Source organism: Hemicordylus capensis, chromosome 4 (genome assembly GCF_027244095.1).
Source record: "Hemicordylus capensis ecotype Gifberg chromosome 4, rHemCap1.1.pri, whole genome shotgun sequence".
Classification (NCBI taxonomy): Eukaryota; Metazoa; Chordata; class Lepidosauria; order Squamata; family Cordylidae; genus Hemicordylus; species Hemicordylus capensis.
The window spans coordinates 164,219,620-164,241,847 of NC_069660.1; the positions used below are offsets into that span (position 1 = coordinate 164,219,620).

General features: G+C 46.6%; 2 long non-coding RNA genes across 5 annotated transcripts in view; one reads left to right on the top strand and one right to left on the bottom strand.

The window, feature by feature from the left end:
- The window catches only part of LOC128352955 (uncharacterized), a 62,679-nt gene that overhangs the window by 20,517 nt on the left and 19,934 nt on the right, over positions 1-22,228 (top strand). For all 4 annotated transcript variants that reach the window (XR_008320732.1, XR_008320734.1, XR_008320731.1 and 1 more), the window contains one exon: positions 2,378-2,436. This is a non-coding gene — a long non-coding RNA (uncharacterized LOC128352955). The remainder of the gene's footprint in view (positions 1-2,377; positions 2,437-22,228) is intronic.
- Positions 403-1,574, bottom strand: LOC128352956 (uncharacterized). Its single transcript, XR_008320735.1, has 2 exons — positions 1,438-1,574; positions 403-781 (listed from the first exon to the last, which is right to left on the bottom strand). It is a non-coding gene; the product is annotated as an uncharacterized LOC128352956 (long non-coding RNA).

Sequence of the window (22,228 nt, forward strand, 5' to 3'; positions counted from 1 at the left end):
TGCCCCTTGCGGTGCGCGCCCGTTGCCGTCGCTCCGCATGCACGCTGCACACATCACACAGGCGCATGCGTGCACTCAACTTCCTTTTTTGCCGGGCAACGACGGGGGCAGGGGCCGCAGGGAGGAACGCTGCCACCCCCAAAACTTTGCTAAAAAGTCGAGCACCGGAGGGGGAAAAGCGGCCGGAGGGGTAAGTACTACCCCCCGCCCTTAAAGCTACATACCCCCCACTGCCGGACTGCGCCTCCGTGGTTCCCTGCACATCCCTAAGCAGAATGTTTGTATCAGAGTTGTTTTCTTCCTGCTTAATTTTTGTTTGTTTGTTTAAGTCCCCAAGCTCATGGTCATGGAAATACATGTGAAAACACGCAACATCTGTCAGAGGCTGCAGTGCTGAGAAGCTAGGCAAATTTTTGAAATATATTACTCTCAATCTACTGATATCAACAAATCGTAATGTTTGAGAAGTTTCACATAAAATGCTACATTACAATATATTTTGCACTTTTCATCCCTTTCCCCTTAAAAATAAGTTCAGAGATCAAGCTGATATTCAGACTTCAAAACATGTCATAACTGGCAATACAAAGGTTTGTTTGGGTTTTTTGTGATAGTGCTCAAGGGAGATAATCACACTACAGTGTGTTTTACTTCTTCCCTGATGCTCCTGAAAACATGTGGCAGTTGAGCTGGTGTAAGAACTTCAAATATAGCATTGTGTCCTGTGCAGGTGCAAGAAATTTCATCCTGCAATGTCACTTTTCATATCTTGCAAACACACCTACAAAAAAAAAGAATGCCAAACAGGCAAATCAAACCAAAGGTTTCACTTTGTGGGCCAAACAAAGCAATCAATATATAGCCCAACTAAAGCAATCAATATATAGCTCTTTGAAAACAGCTTCCCTTTTGGCTATTTCATTTCCTGTTTTCCACATTAACTAGAATGATCATTCCTGATCTTCTCTGCTACAAGTGCAGGCCAGGGTGCCTTGGAGTTGTTCTTGCTCCTGTGTATGGCCCTTTTTTTCCCTATCACTCCTGAGTTAGGGGCTGTATAGCAAAAGCTTGCCAGAGATACTGTAACTTCCTAAGCTAAAAGGAGCCATGTGATATTGAAAATACTCCATTGCCCTCCCTGCCCCAATAATAATTGCCTTTCTCTTAGATTTCAGAGGTTCCCTTTTGTGTTTACGATAACACAGGGATGCTTTATTGCGTTTCACCAGGCCCGTTGTCATGGCGACTAGCAGTTGCTCTGCACTATAAAAATAACCTCCTTCCTTGATAGATTTCACTTGAGTGAAAATAACCCTTAAAATAGGCTGAAATTTACATACAAACTCTTTTGTGAGAACTAAAGATAGAAAGGGTGAGTTACAGCACACTCTGGTAGTGTCACAGCAAGCTACCCAGTAGTGGTTCGTGATAGGCTACCTGCTGCTGCCCACCCAGCTTCACCAGTGGAGGTTCCAGAATGTATGAACCCTCTTCCTGGGTCATACCCAGCCTTCTTTGCAAGGAGAGACTGTCACATTTCTGAGTGGGGCTTCCAAGAAAAAAATGGAAAAACAGTGGCCAACATCCAAACTAACTAAGTGCATTTGCAGAGACTCTGCACACATGCTACTGTGTGTGTGTGATCAGTCTCTCCTTCCCTCTAGCTGACTGCAACTCCTGAAAATATTTTCCTGATATGAGTCACGGTAAGCTACAGAGGGAAGAAGAGATTGACAAAAACCACTTCTCCCTCATAGTGTGTGCAGCATGTTCACTACTGCAGTGCTTCGTTAGTCTGGAGATAATCTAGCCAATTATTTCCTCATAATCAACAAACTTCTAGAAGTCTCCAGCGACGCCCAAATATCTATGTCTATGTTAGTGTCTTTGAATGATCAGAAGTGTAGATTTAAATAATAGCTTATTTAAATAAACAGTGTATTTAAATAATAGCTTTTTTAAAGTTCATAAGTTTTTATCTGCTTATATTTAACACCTGCCTCAGATAAATAACTTTCTTCAGCTGCCTCTTGTCAACACACTGACATGCTCACAATCGTAATAGCTCAAGAGAGAGATTTCTTTCAGGATTATTTAGATGTGATGATGATAGTGATTTTTGGAAAATTCCACCTTGATCCACAGGAGAACTTGGATGGGCAGAGGCGAGTGGGTCAGGTGGGCAAACACTCCTTTGAGGAGGGAGCTCCATTTGGCACTGATTTTTTAACCACTGTATTCTAAAAACAAACCCTCATTATTTAATAAAAGCTCTTGGGTCACAAATAGAAGTCTGTTTTTCAAAAACATTTTCAATGTGAATTAATTCTCAAAGTGGAGTTGTATATTCACTGGCTATGGTTCTGTGTTCTCCTAGGACTGTAAGCCAAACACTGGAATGTCTGAGGCTAAGAAGCGTGTGGGAGCCCTACTGAGGTGAGGGGAAATTTGATTACATATAAATAGTTCCGTGTCATATACACACCTGCCAGCTTTACTTCATGGGCCTGTTTGCACCACACCCACAAAAATGTCAGAAAATAAATTAAAATTATTCATGTTACTTATATAGTACCAGTGGTTTGCTAGGAACTGTACAGGACACAGAGGACTTACAGATGTGAGCAGGAGACAGGTGAGGGGAGAGAACTAGTTGGATGGGAGAGGTAGCATAGATAGGTTTAAATGATACGTGATAGCACACAATGGCTGAAAAACAGTGGACAAGGTTGTGAAATAAATGATTTTTCAGAAGGTTTTTATAGTAGGAGGAGTTGGCTTGACATTGACATTTGATAAGGTGTTTCAGACGTATGGCGTGATATAGATGCAAGTGCAAAGAAAGCTGTAAGAAAACAGAAGAAAAGGGATGAGCTGGCATGGATGGGAGAAAGCAGAGAAAAGACTATGGAGAGATGGGAGGACAGAGAGCTTAAAAGCCCAAACTCATCCTCCTCAGTCAAATTCTGCATAAATGGAGTAGGATTGTATGCAAGCGCACTTGAGCTGAACTGACAGCCTCTGTCAGAGACAAACTTTGAACCAACATCTCCCACTTGCCCAACTCCAAATCACAGATCTACAGTGTTAAGGCTGAAGCATAAGCCTTTAGATCCCGTCCCTGTGACTTTCACTGGTCATGGTCTGCAGGGATACTCCCAGCGAAGTATACATAGGATTGCAACCTAAGATTCCTTGCAGTCATCCATTTCCATTTCAGAGATGACTGTTGTCTTTCTAATTGTCCATCATTAATAGTGTGAGAATACACTATTGTGGGGAGTAACTGCAAGACATTGTGCTGTTTACTCACAGGGGAGTATGGATGTTGTATAACATGAGATCCCAGTGGAGAGCATCTGGCTCAAAATAAATTCAGAAAGAAGTAAAAACATTGTGGTCAAGTCTACTACTGACCACCATACCAAGGAGAGGATGTGGATGATGTTTTTCTGGAACAAAATACAGAAGCTTCAAGGAAACAAGAATTAGTCATAACAAAGGACTTCAATACCCTAACATCATTGGAAGAAAAAAAATTCCTGTTCAGATGGGGGTGGGGGAACCAGGAACGTTGTACTCATGACAGCATTCCCGAGTGCACCCTGGAGTCCTGTGAAGATGTGCTAAGAAGCCTTGTCCTTATCATGCTACTCCCAGTCTGAAAGTGTGATCACGGCCATTTCCATGATCAGTAGGCTGGGGCACCCCAACCTTCTGATCATGGAAACACTTGAAGACCTTGCTGGAGATCTTCAATCAGAAGTCAGCTGTTGGGGATGCCATTAAGGATGCTCTAGCTTTGAATTTTCCACACAGAGCAGGGGGTTATACAAGATCTCTCAAAACTCTATCACTAATTTCTTTTCTTTTTTTAAAGCTGTAAGACCAAATTAACAGAAATCTTAATGCAGAAGGGTATTGAAGTTAGGGGTGTGCACGGAACCGCAGCGCTGCGATCCGGCACTTTGTTGGGGGCTCCTTTAAGGGCGGGGGAGGGTTTACTTACCCCTCCTGCCGCTTTTCCCCCTCCAGCGCGCGCATTGTATGTAGTAATTGGGGCGGCAGGATACCTCCCTGCCGCCTCTTCTCCCTCTTCAGTGCAAAAGGCTGCCTTTTGCATTGAAGAGGGAGAAGGGGCGGCAGGGAGGTATCCTGCTACCCCAATTACGACATACAATACGCGCTGGAGGGGGGAAAGTGGCGGGAGGGGTAAGTAAACCCTCCCCCGCCCTTAAAGGAGCCTCCACCATCCGAACTGATCCGGCCAGGTCCGGACAGTCTGGAGGCCTTTAGAATGGCCTCCGGACCGGTCCGGACCCATCCCTAATTGAAGTTGGAATTGGATGAAAAACCAAAAAAGCTCTGGTATTTGATGAAGAACAAAAAAAGCTGGCTGCTTATAATGAAAACAACTAACAATATCTATCTATCTATCTATCTATCTATCTATCTATCATCATTATTATTATTATTTTGATTTCTATACCGCCCTTCCAAAAATAGTTCAGGGCGGTTTACAAAGAGAATCAATCAATCAATCAATCAATCAAGGGGTGTGCACAGAAACTACTAGGGGTGTGCACAGATCCAGCTGGTCCGGTTCAGTTTGAGTCTGAACCAGAGCGGGCCAGTTTGGTTTGGCACCCCCTTGAAACCACCCCTCCCCCGGTTCGGGTTGGGTGGGGTTCGTGAACTTAAAAAAAAACTTACCCCCTCCAGGGGTGTTATCTGAAGTGGTGGGGTGGGGAGGGGTCCTTGGAGGTTCCCCCTCCCCCCACCCCCCAGGCCATGAAGAGTCCCATTGCACAGGTGCAGTGGCCTCCAAAATGGCCACAGCACCAGGAGGAAGGCCAGAACGGGCTGAAGAGGCTGGTTTTGAACAGAAGGGAGGCCAGCGGGGGGAGGGAACCTCCACAGATCCCACCACCACCTCAGAAAACACCCCCAGAAGGGATAAGTTTTTTAAAAATTAAAATTTTAAAAAACCCTTGCAAGCCCCCCAAACGGGGCGGGTGTGTGTGTTGGTTCGGGGTCGGATCAAACAGAGGGTGGTTTGCTTCGACCCCAAACTGTTTGCACATGCCTAGTATGTACCACTTGGTATTCAACTGAACAGAGACTTTCTGCAAAGCTGCTGCTTCATGTTCTCCAACAATGGGTTTATTTCAATATCTGTTGTAAGATGCATGTAAATTGCTGTTATCTCAAATCTCTATGGCAACATCAGTGTTTAGATAACATGGAACCTCTGCTACAATGCTTAGTGGTGAGGAGGTGTAGAGGATTATAGCCTTTGAGGCTATTCTCACGACCACTGGAAAGCAGGCTAAGAGAGCTTTCCAGTGGCTGGGAGCTACTACGGCTCCTGGCAGCAACCCCCTCTAAATATCACACTGTTAAAAATATTCCGCTAACCCCGTTTCCCTGATTGCGAGTCGCCCTGGCATGACTCTCCAACAAGCCTCCCAGCATGGGGGTCTCCCCAGAATGCCCCGCGCACTCACACAGGACATTCTGGGACTTCCGGGGGCCGGGCGGCCTCCGATCCCCACAGCACCAACCAGCTCCATGATGGAGCCAGTTATTGCATGAGTGGACGATCTGGCTGCCCAGGGCTAGTGGCATGCTTGTCTGCGGGGAGACTGGGCCAAGCCTGCTCTCTCCACCAAACCCTCCTCGGCTCTCCATACTGCTCATGTGGAGAGCCTCTTTGTCTCAGAGCAAGCCCATGTGAGGGGAAGAAAAAATATATTATTATCATTATTATCATTATCATCTATATATTTAATTCTCTTGGGACATGTGTGCCCAGGATTTGGGGGCGGAACTCTCGCGACACGCTGCAAGAGTTCCGAAGTGAGGACTGAGGAGGAGAGGGGGAAGAAAGTGGTGGTGGTGGCTGGCTGGCTGGCCGGCCGGCGGAGGAGAGGGGAGAGAAAAGTGGTGGTGGGCAGCGGGTGGGGGAGAGAAAGGCGGCGGCAGCGGGAGGGCGGGGGGAGAGAATAGCCGCGGCGGCAGGCCAACAGGAGGGAGGGAGAAAAAACCGCGGCGGCAGGCCGATGGGAGGGAGGGAGGGAGAAAAAACCATGGCGGCGGGGCCCTTCTTGGCCGCCCGCCACAGCTCTGTGTGGAGCGAGGAACGGGAGGGGAGGAGGGCTGGAAAGCATGGAGCCGGAGGGAAGGGGAAGAGAGGAGAGATGTGGCAGGAGGAAGAGGGAGGGGGAAACAGCTGGCCCCAAAGCACCACACAGATGCTCTGTGCGGGGTCGGCTAGTTGTTGTTGTTGTTGTTGTTGTTGTTGTTGTTATTATTATTATTATTATTATTATATTTCTATACTGCCCTTCCAAAAATTGCTCAGGGCAGTTTACACAGAGAAACAACAAATAAATAAGATGGATCCCTGTCCCCAAACGGCTCACAATCTAAAAGAAACATAAAACAGACACCAGCAACAGTCACTGGAGGTATTGTGCTAGGGGTGGATAGGGCTGAATCATCCCCTCTATGCTTTCTGACAAAGGCTACTCCTAAAACGTTCCTGTGTTTCTTGGTACATTCAAAAATGGCTCCTACCACCACCACCCCTCTTTATCTCAAGAGTTTGACCCTCCTTGGGCTTGGGGTGGAAATTCCAGGGAAACTCTCTTTCTTTTGCTATGGGAAAAATACTCAAAAATCCTCCACGTGCTAGCCTACACGTATTGAGAAAACTGGTAGCTGATGACCCAGCCTGAGGCGTGTTTGCACCAGAGAGGGGGAAAAAACCCTTTTATCTCCCCACCACCCTTTCTACTGAGTCAAAAGATTTACTCAGAGAGGCTCGTAAAATGCAAAGAACAACAACAACAAAAGCTTTATTCAATTGCTACAGACTGCTTAAGTCTGAGGCTCCTTCAGTTTTAGTTACAGGTGGTTACTCAGTGGTTACAAGAATACTTCATAAAGCATCCCACTTGCAAGGAAAAGGGATGTAGGAAAATACAAAAACACTTTTAAAAACTTACAGATCTTTTGCAGTGCCTTTGCTGGGTGGACAAAGGCTGGTGTTTCTTAGTTTAGTTATGTACAGATAAACAATAATGGACCAGTATCAGGAATATGCAAAACACACACAAAAGAAACTGAAAATCTGACGTGAAGTGTGACTAAACAAACTTTCCCTAGACTAAATTTCCTGAAGCCAAAAGCCCTCGCTTCATTGCTTGAACTCACCCAAACTCCGGGAGAGGATTCAAGTTTCCTGCCCTCCTGGCTTGCCAGGACTTGCAGAGATATTTTCCTGCAGCCAGCCCTCATGGCCACATCTCCTCCTCTGCATTCCCAGCCAGCTTTTTCTAACCAAAGAATGCTTCTCTTCCTCCTCATGGCTCTTTAGGTCCCACCCACCTGGTTTGCAGATAGGCTGAGCCCTGGAGTTCACCAGCCTGTCAGTCAGGACAGAGTTCACTTCCAGTTCACTTTTTAGGGGAGGGGACCTTGCATGTGGAAACTGTGGGGAAGTTGGGTGTATTTCAAGTTCCCTTCAAGCTAGGAATTATGGACACTTAGGATTGTGAACTGTGGGTAATAACTGAAAGGTCAGATTGATGAAACCAGCTGCAGAGATAGAGTTTCAATGACAGGTTGATGGATACTACACTATAAAGGTGTACTTTTAATCATAATCTTATTACTTCACTTCCTATTTTTTGACTCACCTAGGTCTGTCAGGTGTGCCTAGTCTGCCTTGGAAGCAAGCATTTGGAGGGAAGAGGGAAGGATTGCAACAGAGGATTGCAGCATTCCTAAAGGAAGAATGATGGAGGAGAAAACACCCTCTGTGAGGTCATTCACACAATCAAAAACTGTGTTCTACCCAGGTTTGGGAGCAGTTTGTGCTCCCAGTTTTCGGTTGTGTGGAGGCAAGGTAGGAGGAAAACCTGGGTAGCTTTACCTCCTACCTTGCTTCCACACAATCACTTCTACCAGGTTTTCCTCTTACCTGGCTTCTGCACAACCAAAAATTGGAAGCACACACAGTTCCCAAACCCGGGTAGAACACAGTGAGCTCTGGGGGTTGGGGTGACGCAGGGTGACGTGTCCCGGCACCCCAGCCCTCGGAACTACTGGCAGCAGCTGGTAGTTGTCTGGGCGGGTGATCTGCCTGCTGAAAAGAAGCCTGATGCTTGTCTGTAGGGAGGTAAGCTCTTTAGGGCCTCTTGCTGTTTCTCACTGCTTGTGAGAAAGAGCTCAGTTTTTGACTGTGTGAATGACCTCTGTGTGTTTCCAAAACTGACTAATCATCACACTGCCCTGCGTCGCCCCACCCCCTGGAAATATCATAATGCATTGTGTGACTTTGCGGTGCATTATGGAGATCCCCCCTCCCTGGGCTTTCTGCAGTCAGACAGATTATTTTTAAAAATGGGGTTCAGAAAGCGCTTGCTCTCCTTACTTCATTTTAGAGGGAGGATTCACAGCTGGGGTTTCTGCTGCGGTGCCGTCAGGATTGGCCCCATTCCGGTGGTTCACACGAACATGCCAAACTGGGCTGGGCTCCCTTAGCCTGTTTTGGCACACATGTGTGAATGTGGCAGAAGTGGTTAGAACACACTCGCTGCATTCTGAGGCATTTGTTTTCTAGGCAGTGCGCATGCATTCAAACCACTTTCTCCACACTTTAGAGTGCCCGTTCTTCTTCATTCTTATTCTCATTTCTGTTTACTTGCTATATTCAGCCATGTCATGCAAGTCACTGAGGCTGTTCTCATGCACCGCCTAACCCAGGCTAGGGATCCAAATGGTTGGACCGTGAGCCTATCTATCTGCACTCAGCCTGTAAAACCAAACTGCAGTACATTTTAGGTAAGCAGGTCCTAAGCAGGCTTCATGTTGGAGTGATCTATTTAATTTTAATTCTTAACCACTTTAATCCTTAACCATATTAGTATTTTATTAGGCTTAAAAAGACAATGCTATAGTACAGCAGACAAAACAAAGCAAATGCTTAGCTAGCGAGATACTTTTTTCTAACTAAGAAACCATTAGAATTTACTGATGTTGCAGTTATTCAGGTTCTACACACGATCAGTGCATAGAGCCTTAAGGGGATCTGCGGGGAGAGCAGGCTTGACCCGCTCTCTCCGCAGATGAGCAGTAGCTTGTTGCTGGACGGCCGATCCGGCTGCCCAAACGAGCGGTGGCTTCGGTTAGGTGCTCCTGCGCCTGGCCATGGCTCGATAGGGAACACCGGGGATTGGGGGAAGGAGAGCCCCGCTGTTCAGCCCCTTGGCCCCTGTTGCCCCAGGAACACACCGCGTGAGTGTGCGGTGCAATCATGAACCCCCCCCCCGGAGTGTGTCTTCCACAGCTGCAAGCAGCTGTGGCTGAGGCACGATTACGAAAACAAGGTTAATGGAGTGCTCTCTCCGTTAACCTCATTTATGGGGAGGGGTATTTAGGTGGGCTTAGCCTAGTTTCCCTTGGCCCGGTTTCCATCGATCGTGAGACTAGCCCTGTTGTCAGCATTAAGTACACTGGTGTGGGACTAGCAAATGAGGATCTCCTCTGCTCAGATGCAGGAGGGGGAAGTAAATTTTTGAAAAAATTCTGATAAATTTTGGAAAGCTTTATCAGATTGAGTACTTATAAGACAAGTGAAATTGCTCAAAGGGTAAAATCCGAAGTGGGGTTCAGGGTTCCTCCCAGGGAATTTTCAAGAGAGAACATCAGAGAATTTTCAAGGAAAGCCAAATTAGTTTCAGGTTCTGCACATGCCTAGCAAGACTGTCCCCAAATTTCAGGCTAGCCTGCTTACACCGTGGTAATACCCAACAGCAATGTGGCTGAGACTCACCACTTAAAGAGGAGGGACAAACTACTTAACTAGGTAAGTAGTTTTTGAATGGATGTAATGAGCACACAGAGAGGCTCTACACACAGCTGGTGTGTAGCGCCTTACCAGGCTCTGCGTGGAGAGCAGGCTTAGCCCACTCTCCCTGCAGACGAGCAGGGAGCTCACCCTGGGTGGCTGGATCGGCTGCCCACACAACTCTGTCCATCACAGAGCCGGTAGGGGCAGCAGGAATCAGCCCCCCCCCCGGAGAATCAGGGGCCACCTGGCCGCCCAGCCACCGCCTGGCCCCCGGAATCAGGGGCCACCCACCCCCCGGCAAGTGTGCGGGGCATTCTGGGGAGACCTCCTGAGGCCAGGAGACGCATTGTAGCCTTCCGGTCAGTGGTCTACTAGTGTGTCATAGCAGCAGCACACAATCAATAAAACGTGTCATTTTAGGGGAGGGGTTCTTAGGCAGGCTAGCTGCCATTGAACCACTGGGCTTGCCCACAAGCCTGATGGTTCTCACAATCGGGGAAAACTGGGCTGGGCTCCCTTAGCCCAGTTTCTCTCCATCGTGAGAATCGCCTCAAAGATTCTTAATGTCCCTAGTGAGAGGGCAGAGGGAGGAGGAGTGTCATTAATACCTTCCTCAGAAGCCATTCTTGCCAGGACAGAATAAACCAAAAAGTCAATGAGGTAAAACTCTGATTGATATTTTACTGAACATTAGGGGCTAATCTCATAGAATTATATAGTTATTTAATCAAACCCCTTGCTAGATAGATGTAGGGAATCCAGAATTAGCCCATCCCCTACAGATGACTGCCTAGCTTCTGCCTTAAGACCTCCTGTGAGGGAGAGGCCTTGTTGTAGTGGGCCCTGGGACAGAAAGTGAAGATGAGCCCCCACCTTCATCTCCCACCCCTGTATCTTTGCTGCACAAGAACGGTAAAGAGTAAAAAGTGAGCTGTCACCCCTTTGAGGGCCTGTTCATTTTTGGACTGCAGCAGCAGTAGTAAGTAACAAGGATTAACACTTAGCAGACCCTTGACATCATGGATTTCTCCTGCTGTAGTCTTGGCTTTGATTAGGACCATGTAAGAGCCCTGCATTCAACAGAGGCTGCTCCAAAGCACTAAGTAGCTCACCCAATGCTGTATACACAATTACAGCATAATGTTTTCTTTAAAGCTGTTGCCTTGTAATGGATTAAAGGCACGAAGTAGCATTTTCTTAGAGTGATAAACAAGCACCAGCATAGAGGGGGTTATGGTTAATGTTTAGATTTACCAGGAGGAGTCATGACTTCCTGAAAAATATCCCATTCACCTGTCAGGCATAGCTGTTTATTTAAATGTTATTGCTACCTCGTAGCTCCCACCAGAGCTCCCCCCCCCCATTTAAACACAGCATAACTTTAAGTGCTACCCATAATACAATGAAACCTTTCATTTTGTAGAAACAATCCTAGAAATTTCAGCCGATAATGTATGCCAGCAGCTCCCAAGCAATGCCATGCCACAAGCATTGTGGTCCCTGCATAGCAAGACACGCCTTTCCTATGCAGGCTTTCTGAAAAGCCAAGCTCCTGCTTAAATGCTGTGTAGAGGAAGCCAGTTTTTTTGGCACACCAAGCATACTGTGGACATCCAACATAGGGAGCCTAGTGCAAGCAATGGGGTTTTGAGCACTTGGGCCAGCCAACCTCGTGACTCCAGTGCCCCTTGTTGATTATGAGAAGATGCTACAGGAATTGCCCTATCCCCATCCAAGCTCCTTCACACAACACCTGAGAGGGAAAGAAGTAGCTTAGTTCAAAAGCTGAAGTCTGTCCACGAGAGTGAGAATTTTTCTCCCCCAAATAATTCCAGAGCTACCAAGAATCTTGGAGCATCAGCCAGGTTGAATGTCTCTCTCTTCGTCATCTAGCAGGACAATACATGATAACAAGAATACTTGTTGGGACAATTTAGATTTTAAAGGAAATTAACTTTAAATGTATCAAGAAGTGCTACCCCTCATGCTAGGATCTGAATTCTTCTCACCCAAAGTTGAGCATTAACACAAATCCTTCTCACGGATTGAGGATGATCAGATAATTGAGTTCGTTTGTCTTACATTTTCTCGATGCTGTGTGTTTTTGGTTCACCCATTCGTTGACCCAGGCCAGCTTTTGAATGGGGCTTTAGTTACTTGTATACCAGTCCTGGAGTAGATGCAGGGCTAACAGCCAGACAGCAGCAAGAGCACTAAAAAGCAGTCTGCACTTGCCTCTCTGTACATAATATCTATTTCATTGAACTATTAATATTCCTGATTCCACACACTCCACTGCCTTGTCCTTGCATACCACAACTCTTTCCCTTGGATTCTACAGATGCTTGTAGTAGTAGCCTACTGTCTTCTTCTATTAGGTAGGCTAGGGTGGGGAAGCAGTGGGTGTGTCATTGGGTCACATCTCTCCTATTTATATTTTTACTAAAACCAATAAAAACCTAAGAAATAAAACTGAAATTGATCACAGAGTCAATGACCTAATTAAGTTAGCTGCTAATGAGTGTACATGTGGGAAGACTTGGATGGGCACAAAGAGATCTGAATAGACTTTCCTGAAACCTGATTGCTTCAGAGATGTTTCCTTTTGTGACTCTGTTGGAGTCATGGGTAGAAAAAGCAAAGTGCATGCCCTTTTTTCTTTCTCTCTCCCTTGTTACTGTTCCTTTCCTTTCTATTTTTCCCTCCCCTTATATTGGCTTCCTCCAGAAATTGTAAAATGAAAACCTTTGGGTTAAAATGGAACAAAAAGAGCATCCAAAAGTTATAACTCAAATCACATTTTGAGATATTTTCTGATATTCTCATGCACATTTGAAAATTAGGAATTTGAGTTAAGACTCTTCCCTCTGGCGAATACATATGACCTCTGCCTCTCAATTTGCAGTTTAACAACTGAGTAGGACAAGACATTCCCATATATTTCATAAGATGTCATTCTCATATCTTTTTGTTGAACCACTTACTGAAAAGTACTATATAAATGTTCTAACCAACAACAATACCAAACGTATTTATCTCGTTGTCCAAGCCCTTCTATCCAGGGGCGTATCTAGGGTAGGGCAGGCAGGGCACATGCCCCGGGCGCCACTTGAAGGGGTGCCATTTTTAAAAATTAATTTTTTTAAAAAAATGGCCACCAAAAAAAAAAGGCCACTGTGCATGCTCAAATGGCCTCTGTGAGGCCCTAGGCCATGCCAGGCCTCACAGTGGCTATTTGAGCATGCATGGCAGCCATTTTGTTTTCAGCGGCCATTTTTAAATATATATATATATTTTTTAAAATGACCACTGCACATGCTCAAATGGTCCCTGCAAAGCCCTAGAGGCCAGCGAGGGGAGGGGGGACCTTTGAAGACCCACCCCACAGCCTTTAGGAAGCCCCTGAAGGGGCTACAGGTATTTTTTAAATTTAATATAATATAAGTAATATAATATAAGTACACATATTCAGTTTGGCACTATGTACGGAGAATCAGGGCTTGTGAATAATGAGCGGAAGCTTATGAGCTAGGATTGTATTCATTTGCTCTTACTTTGCTTCTTGTGATAAGTGAGTTAAATGTGATGTCTTAATAATATGGCTATTAATGGTGAGTTTGTCCTTGAATCAAGTGAAAACCTTAGTATTAAGGCCCACTGGGAGTTTATTGCTCTCTTTCTCTCATTTTAACTGTCTTTCTGAAATACTAGAATATATTCCAAGCAGCGACACAGTTTACTCTGCATATCCTTTATTATTTTTAGAGTATCTGGGAAAAGTCAAATTCTCCATTTATTTTTAAAACTTATGTAATAGTGATGCTACAATGCATTGTAGAGAATTAGACATTAGTTTTTCAAGTACACCTCCACTTAGTATTTGGATATTTCATGAGCCCCAGCATACTGAAATTTGTAGTTTTCCAGCACTTTTTGGTCTGGCTACATCCACAGTTAAATAGTTTTTGAAATATTAAAAGATTAACAAGCTTGACTTGTATTTTTAAGCTGATATTATGGTAAAGTTATCTGAAAGATGGGTGTCGGATGTTTGGACAGGGGTGCAATTTCAGTGCTTGCCCTAGGCGCTATTTTCCCTAGATACGCCTCTGCTTTTATCTCCACAACATCTGTAAGGTTGGCGAGGCTGAGAGAGGATGACTGTCTGGTGAGCCAGGTGACCGGCTCAGTCAAGATTTGAAGCTGGGCCCTCCTGATCTAAGGGATAGAGCAGATATGATTCTTAATGCACCATTTGAACTTGTTTTTCTTACCATTTAATTAAAATAGCAGTTTTGGGAGGCCTGATCAGAACTGGGACTGTGGGGCATGGGGGCATTGAATCCTTTCCTCTCCTACTGAAGTCCTGATAAAAAGAGCCCCGTGAAGCTTTCATTGACACCATCGGAGGTTTCTCCTCAGGGTTTATTGCATCTTTGGAGGGCATTTTTCTTGGAACCATGGCACAAGGCAAAGGGTTAAATGCCCCCCTCAGAGTGGTTGCCTTTCTGATCATGCCCCCATGTCTACTGTTTTAGTTAAGGAAAAACCACAAATCCAGATGATGTGTTTTGTGTCACATCTGTTTTGTCCTTGAGTTCAACACCCCAATCACTACACCACACCAACTCAGAGGAAAATGCAGCTGAGAGCAGTACCTATATCTGTCAGAGGCAGGCAAAAGAATGACAATAGTGAATTTTTAGGAAAGCTGAAAGTGGTCTGAGAGAGGTATTGCTTTCCTTGGAGTGCAGGCATATTTCTTTCATTACTGAGTTGCTTCTGGTCAAGCAGATTTGGCAGATAAGCCAGGGCTTCAAAAACCTGCAAAACGATAGGCAAATATGGAATGCATGTACACAGCATGAACAGCAATCCCAGCCTTTAACTACCTTTAATACTGAAGAAACTGTCACAACTTTCCAGTCTTGATTGCCTGCTTTCCCTCACCTTGATTAATCATAGCTTGAAGCTGTGCCCCATAGTCCCTTTTTAGAGCAAAGCTCTAAGGAAAGCACTTTTGAATATCTTGAGAGGAACAGAGGAGGTGTTGTGACATCAGTTTTAGAGCTGGCTCTGGGGGTTTTTATTAGACATTTTCTTTGTAAAATCTGAGATTTTGAAGGTGCTGCATAGTTGTTTTGGAAGTCATATTTAGAAGAAATGTCATGTATCAAATTTCTTACAGTTATAATAATTCAACTAGCTGACCCCGCACAGAGCATCTGTGCAGTTGTGTACTGAGCCTGTGAAATCCCCCGCCGCTCACTCACTCGCTCTCCCCCCACCGCTCGCTCGCTCTCCTCCCAGCTCGCTCATTCTCCCTCCCGCCGCTCGCTCGCTCTCCCCCCGCCGCTCGCTTGCTTGTCCCCCCGCCCGCAGCTCTCCCCATTGGGCAGGCCAGGGCCAGGCCATCCCACCACCGCCTCCCACCTTCTCCTCCTGGCTGGTAAGGCTTTGCCCGCCGTCTGCCCACCTCCTCACCACCGCCATCATTTCTCCTCACCACCGCCTCCTCTTCCTGGCCAGCAGGACTTGGTTCGCCGTCCACCCACCTCTTCTGGCTGGAGGGGCTTTGCCTGCCAGCCCTCCACCTCTGCATCCTGACCGCTGCCATTATTTCTCTCCGCTTCAATGCTGGAACTCTTGCACGCTCTAGAGCATCTGCGCGTTAGTACTTGATTGCTCCCCTCACCTCAGAGATCTCCCCACCCTCACCTGGTCTGAACTCCTGCTCCTCCTCCATCCTGTTGCTTCCATCCTCCTCACCCTTCTTGGTCATGGCTGCAGCCTTGCTGCTACCTATTGGCCAAGCTGCAACCCCCTATCCCCAGAGACTCCTCACCCGAGCCCCGCTCCTGCTCCTCCCTTCAGGAGCAGCAGCAGTGGTTGACCGGGCCATTCCTCGCTGCTGCCACCACCATGGCCGCTCGTTCCCCTCAGGCCACTGACAGGCCCAGGCCCAGGCCCATCCCTTGCCTGACTGCCTCCCTCTTACAATGGCCTCAGTAGCCCCAAAGACAGCAGTGGTTGCCTGGACCCTTCCTTGCTGCCAGTGCCGCCATGGCCACTCATTCCCCTCAGGCTGCTGACAGGCTCAGGCCCATCCCTTGCCCTTCCTTCTGTCTCTCTTCCCCCTCCCTTCTTTTTCTCTTTCTCTCTCCTCCACTCACTCTTCTCCACTCTTTCTTCCCCCCCCCTTCATGTTTTTTCTTCTTCCCTCCCTGAGTTAACAGATTTTGTTCATTTACACAACGGCAGCCTCCTTCTCCTGAAGGGGCTCTTTCCTCCCTCATGACCCGTCTTTTTGCCTACCCCTGCCTGCTATCCTTTTATATCCAGAACATCTTCCAACCAGTAACAGCTGCATTCCAACTGGCCTTAACCATCACAGGCCCCTCCTCCTTATCTGCATAGGGAATCCCCACTGCCCAATCACCATGGTGCTTCTGCTCTCACAGGCTCCTTCTCCCTATCTGCATATGGAATCCCCACTGCTCACTCAGGTGCTTCTGCTTGCATACTCTGCATATGGAATCCCCACTGCCCAATCAGGTGCTTCTGCTTGCAAGCTTAGCCAATCGCCTCCTTCCCACCACGTCGCCACGCATGGCCTGTCTTGGAGAACAGCCAATCGCCTCCTTCCTACCACGTCGCCACGCATGGCCCGTCTTGGAGAAATAATAATATAGATGACTCTGTTTTGCATAGCCTGCAACATTTGTGATATGAAAATTGTGCCTGTGTTGTACAGTATGTTACATGAAAAAGCAAAGAGGTAAAGAACGTGCATTGTGGAAAAGCCAAGCCACTTCCATGGGGTATGATGGTTGTCAAGACCCAATAAGGAGTTTTGGAAAGCTTAGCTTCAAAATGAACATGTTCCTAGCAACCAGAAAATACATCAACTTTTCTCTCTGTGTTTATTGTCTATTTTTCACATGTCTCTCAAATACCATAATTTTGGGGATTTCAAAGCTAATGTATACTAGTATACTGATTAAATCTGATATTAAAGCAAGAAAGCTAACGTTTAAGCAGCTAACTGGCTATATGTTCTGCCAGTATTACACATAAACTTCTTACGTGCCAGCAACTGGCATGTTGCTGCTGCTCTTCAGTAGTACACATAGGTACTGCACTTATTCAGAATGAACAGTTCAATTTTCTGATTTTGTATATGTATAAGCAAAGGGCACAATCCAGCCTTTATATCCCATTGATTTCAATCAGAAAGTAAGCACATGTTTTAAAAATTCCCATTGAAATCAATGGGCCTTACGTAAGCTTCATTTTCATGCTCAGAGTTGGTAAGTGGTCTATACTAGCTTGTTTGTAAGAAGTGATGTATAACCATAAAGTGAACCCAAGCCCCATCTTTAGTGCAAGGACTGTAGGGGCCTGACAATGACCATCTGATCATACACTGGAGTGTGTTTGTGTGTGTGAATGATGCTGTAGTGGGAGAACTGCAACTATGCTTCAGCACTGCTTGAACTCAGATTCACTAATGGTCATTATGAAAAAGCAAAGGAATTATCTATGGGAATTCCAAAGCCTGGCCCACAATCCATTTTACATCAAAATCCATAGGAAGATACACAGTTAATTCAGCTGAATCTAAAATAGGACCCAAACAACGATGGACTTCTCATTTTTGTTTTGTTTTGAACCCTCACTGTATCAGAAATGTATTTAGTTGTCTCAGAAATGTTGAACTCTTTGACAAGCGGTGGTAATCTGAACAGTTTGATTTCTTACATCACACTTTCCTACTTCTCTGTCTCTCTAGTCTCTAAGTGTGTGGAATTGGATTCTCTCCCCCCCCCCACTTTTTACGTACAGAACTTACTACTCCTATAACATTCAATATCATGTTATACAATTTAAGGTCATTCACATGACCACAACCAGTGGGGCTGGGGCAGAGGCAGGATCCTGCCTGCCTTCTTCCAGGTGATCGGAGCCTCCTCTCTTGACTCCTTGCAGGGGCGTATCTAGGGAAAATAGCGCCTAGGGCAAGCACTGAAATTGCACCTCTGTCCAAACAGGGATGATGGGACTTGTAGTCAGCAATATCTGGAAATCCCTGTTAAAAGGAACACTGTACCATCTAGACATGGTTGTTGATCAAAACCTGAAAACATGAGCCATCTCTGTTAAAGACTTAGAACAACAGTTATGTGAGGAATCCAAGCGTCACCAGGAGGGAGGAGGATACATTAGTTTGCCACACTGGACAGAGGAATTTGCAACAGGAGCAGACAGCCAAGTTCTGCCAGGGCCAAAACCAGCCCCTCCCAGACTAAGAAATCATTGTTATTTGCACCTTCCTGTCACAAGCAGTGTGCTGTTCTTTTATTATTGACTCTAACTCTCAGATATCCCAGTCATGGATGGAAAATTCAGGGCCAATTTACAAGAGACACATTTTCTACATCATCATACTTTATTTACAGTGTTTGACCAAAAAAGAATTTTCTACATGGAAGTTTCTTCTGTGCAGGTGTTGTGCAGAAACCCATCTGTAGTGATCAATACATATGTATCTATTCCGCCAGGGGCATAGCAAGGTTGGAATGGGGCCAGAGATGAGATTTTAAAATGGGCCCCCAGCCCCTCAAAGTCCAGGGCCTCCACGCACCCCAGGCCCCCAAGGATTTAAGTCTGATATTTCAAAATAAGTATGCTGCCTGGAAATACATTTCACTGAATACACACATGCACACTTCACAATATATAGTGATATACATTGAGTACTATATATTTGTTCTACTTTTAATGCCTAGAACACACTAGAAACACTAATTATTAAAATGGGCCCCTCGCTGCAGGTTAGCAAAGGAGACTTTCGACCAGAGCCAGTGTGGTGTAGTGATTAGAGTGCTGGACTAGGACCGGGGAGACCCAAGTTAAAATCCCCATTCAGCCATGAAACTAGCTGGGTGACTCTGGACCAGTCACTTCTCTCTCAGCCTAACCTACTTCACAAGGTTGTTGTGAAAGAGAAACTTAAGTATGTAGTGGGCTCTGGGCTCCTTCGAGGAAGAGCGGGATATAAATGTTATTAATAATAATAATAACAACAACAACAACAACAACAACAACAACAACAACAACAACAACCACCATGCAGTGTGAGCCTATGTATGTTTTCTCAGAATTCTGAACAAATTCAGTAAAGTTTGATTCCAGGGTTTTTTTCACATGGGGCTTTTAAAGGCGTTTAACACACATCTCCTCTGGAATGGAGGTGCTGCATCCACATGTTGACCAGATTTACCCTGAAGTCCCTGCGAGTTATTGGGGAGCAGTTCACACACAAGAAAAATAAAATAAAATAAAATAAAAGCACAACACATGTTTCACAGTTCTCACTCAGACCTTCTGGGTTGTAAAACAACTTGAACATAAGTGCATTTATAAATGAATGAATGAATAAATATAATATTCATTCACAGAGCCCCTGGTGGTGCAGTGGTAAAACTGCCGCCCTGTAACCAGAAGGTTGCAAGTTCGATCCTGACCAAGGGCTCAAGGTTGACTCAGCCTTCCATCCTTCTGAGGTTGGTAAAATGAGTACCCAGAATGTTGGGGGGCAATATGCTAAAAACATTGTAAACCGCTTAGAGAGCTTCCAGCTATAGAGCGGTATATAAATGTAAGTGCTATTGCTATTGCTATAATATTGTTTGTTCCAGAAGTTTTTGTAATTTTCTGCCATGAAACAAGCCACTTATAGGCCTTTTTAGATTGTTTTTGTTTTTAAAGCCAGCAAATTTTCCAATCTGTTTTAAATTAAATATTCAGAGACTTCTCAGTCTCTCCCCCCGCCAATATCATAGCGCTATGGCAAGCAGATCCATATATATCCGGGGGGTGGGGTTTACCACAAAAAGGAATTCACATTCTACCTGGCAAGGCTAGGCTGGCTGGCCTGGACAGAGGGTCTGCTGCAGAGAACAGTGGCAGCCACTCTGGCCACCTCTTTCCTGGCTTGCTTGGGGCCTGCTGGCCTACTTAAGTTCAGGCTTCAGGCAGGCCTGCACGGAGGCCTCTCTGGAAGCCCCACCCACCCACGCACCAGTCAGCTGAGAGGCGGGGAGAGAAGGATCTGTGTTGCAGTTTGCAGGCAGCTCCAATCATAGGCCGGAGGACAAGGCAAGCAGGAGGGCAAATGGCTGAGGGGCCTTGGGGCTGGGCAGTGGGATGGGGGTGGCAGGCACTGATGTGGTGCCCCCCCCCAGTTACACCCATGACTCCTTGCCCCCAAATTTCCACACAATCAGTGGGTTGGTGAGTGGGAAGTGGGGGAGCCCGGCCACCAGATATCCCATAATGCACTGCACAAGCAGCATGATGTATTGGGATATCACTAGTTGCCAGAACGTTTCTTTCCTTCGGCCTCTATGGTGAGTATGGCTGCTGACAACCCAAAAGGGGCTGCCAGCAGCCCGTGTGCCCACACATGACCAGGCAGTGTGTACAAAACCTGGGCTGCCCGATGGAGGAGCACCGGTATCAGGAGTGATCTTGGCGTTCTCACAACCAGCCCTACCCAGGCTACCACTGCCCTAGGGATGTGCATGGTCCGGAGCAGTCCGGACCAGCACCGAAGGGGGGCCTTTCGTTTAGGGCGGGGAGGGCTTGCTTACCCCTCCCGCCTCTTTGCCCTCGCCAGAGGCTGTATTGTATCTAATAAATGGGGCGCTGGAAACCAGCCGCCCCCGCCGCCCCCCCCCCCCCGCGAGCGGATTAGGGGCAAAAATTGGTAAGGTACTGCCGCCGTCCCTGCCGCCGTCCCGCCCCCCTCCCCCCGCCCCCCTGAGTGCTCACCGCATTGTTTCTTAGAAAAGAGAGGAGCCCGCTGAACAGAGCTCCTCTCTTGGCAAAGTCTGTAAAGCAACTGAGGACTGGGGGGCGCGCGTGCGTGCAATACGACGTCTAAACTTCTGCTGGAGTCCCGGTCTACCCGGCCTCGTCCTGCTGGGTAGACCGGGCCTCCGATTGCCGGAGTCCCGGTCTACCCGGCCTCGTCCCGGGCCTCCGGCGGAAGTTTAGACGTTGTATCGCACGCGCACGCGCGCCCCAGTCCTCAGTTGCTTTACAGACTTTGCCAAGAGAGGAGCTCTGTTTGGCGGGCTCCTCTCTTTTCTAAGAAACAATGCGGTGAGCACTCAGGGGGGCGGGGGGAGAGGGGGCGGGACGGCGGCAGGGACGGCGGCAGTACCTTACCAATTTTTGCCCCTAAACTGCTCACGGGGGGGGGGGGGCGGCGGGGGCGGCTGGTTTCCAGCACCCCATTTATTAGATACAATACGGCCTCTGGCGGGGGCAAAGAGGCGGGAGGGGTAAGCAAGCCCTCCCCGCCCTTAAAGGGGGACCCCCCACCCGGACCCGGACCGGCCAAGTCCGAACCAGTCTGGAAGTTCGGAGGCCTTTAGAATGGCCTCCAGACCGGTTCGGACACACCCCTACACTGCCCTACCCAACCTCTTTATTACATTGTTACTGGGGATTATCCAAAGAAGTGCCTCAATTTTTTTCTACCCTATTTACAAGGGGGGGGGAATGAGGGAGCATTTTGGCAAATTTTGAGGGGAGGGGCTGAGAAATTATTAGTTTTGATGTCACCTTATTGCAGACTGGCAGTGGCTGTCTCTCCTCTGTGTTTGAAACTTTTTGTTGCTCTGTTTTGGCGATTGGCAACAGCAGTGGTGGAGCTCTAGTCAGAGGTCTGCTTCTGTCAGCAACCAGTATTTTTTGCCCCAGTGAAATAAGGGCATGGCATAGCATCATTCTTTTCTGCAGTGGCGGGGGCGGGGGGAGGCAGTCATCATTGTGGGACTGCCATAGAAGTTCCCTTCTGAAGACACTCTATCATGACACTATATTATCAGGGCATATTGCGAGGGGAAATCATACTGTTGGAATGTTTCTGCTGAGAAAATTTGGTTCAGCAGTAGGGATGCTACCAAATCCCTCTCTTGCCAACATTTCTGACAGAATGTATTGTTCCAGACCCCTACCACTCCTCAGTGTATAAGGTTTTATAAGATACAGAGAGGTCCACAGATTCTGCAGATACATTCACATAAAAACAGGTGTATATTAAGGCATGCTTGGTAATGTATGATCACATCAGCTGTTTGGGTAGGAAATATATGTGGAAATACCTGAAGAAATACATATTTAAATACATTTGTTTTTCAGTGATGGAATTTTTAAAAGACATTTTTAGCAAAAGCGAGCAGAATGGGAATCAAAGGAAACCATGCAAAGTTCAGACAGAACAGGAACCAAGAAATACATCAATCTCTGCATCAGCACTCGTTAATGATTGCATTTGGGTCATAATGTTGATGTAGT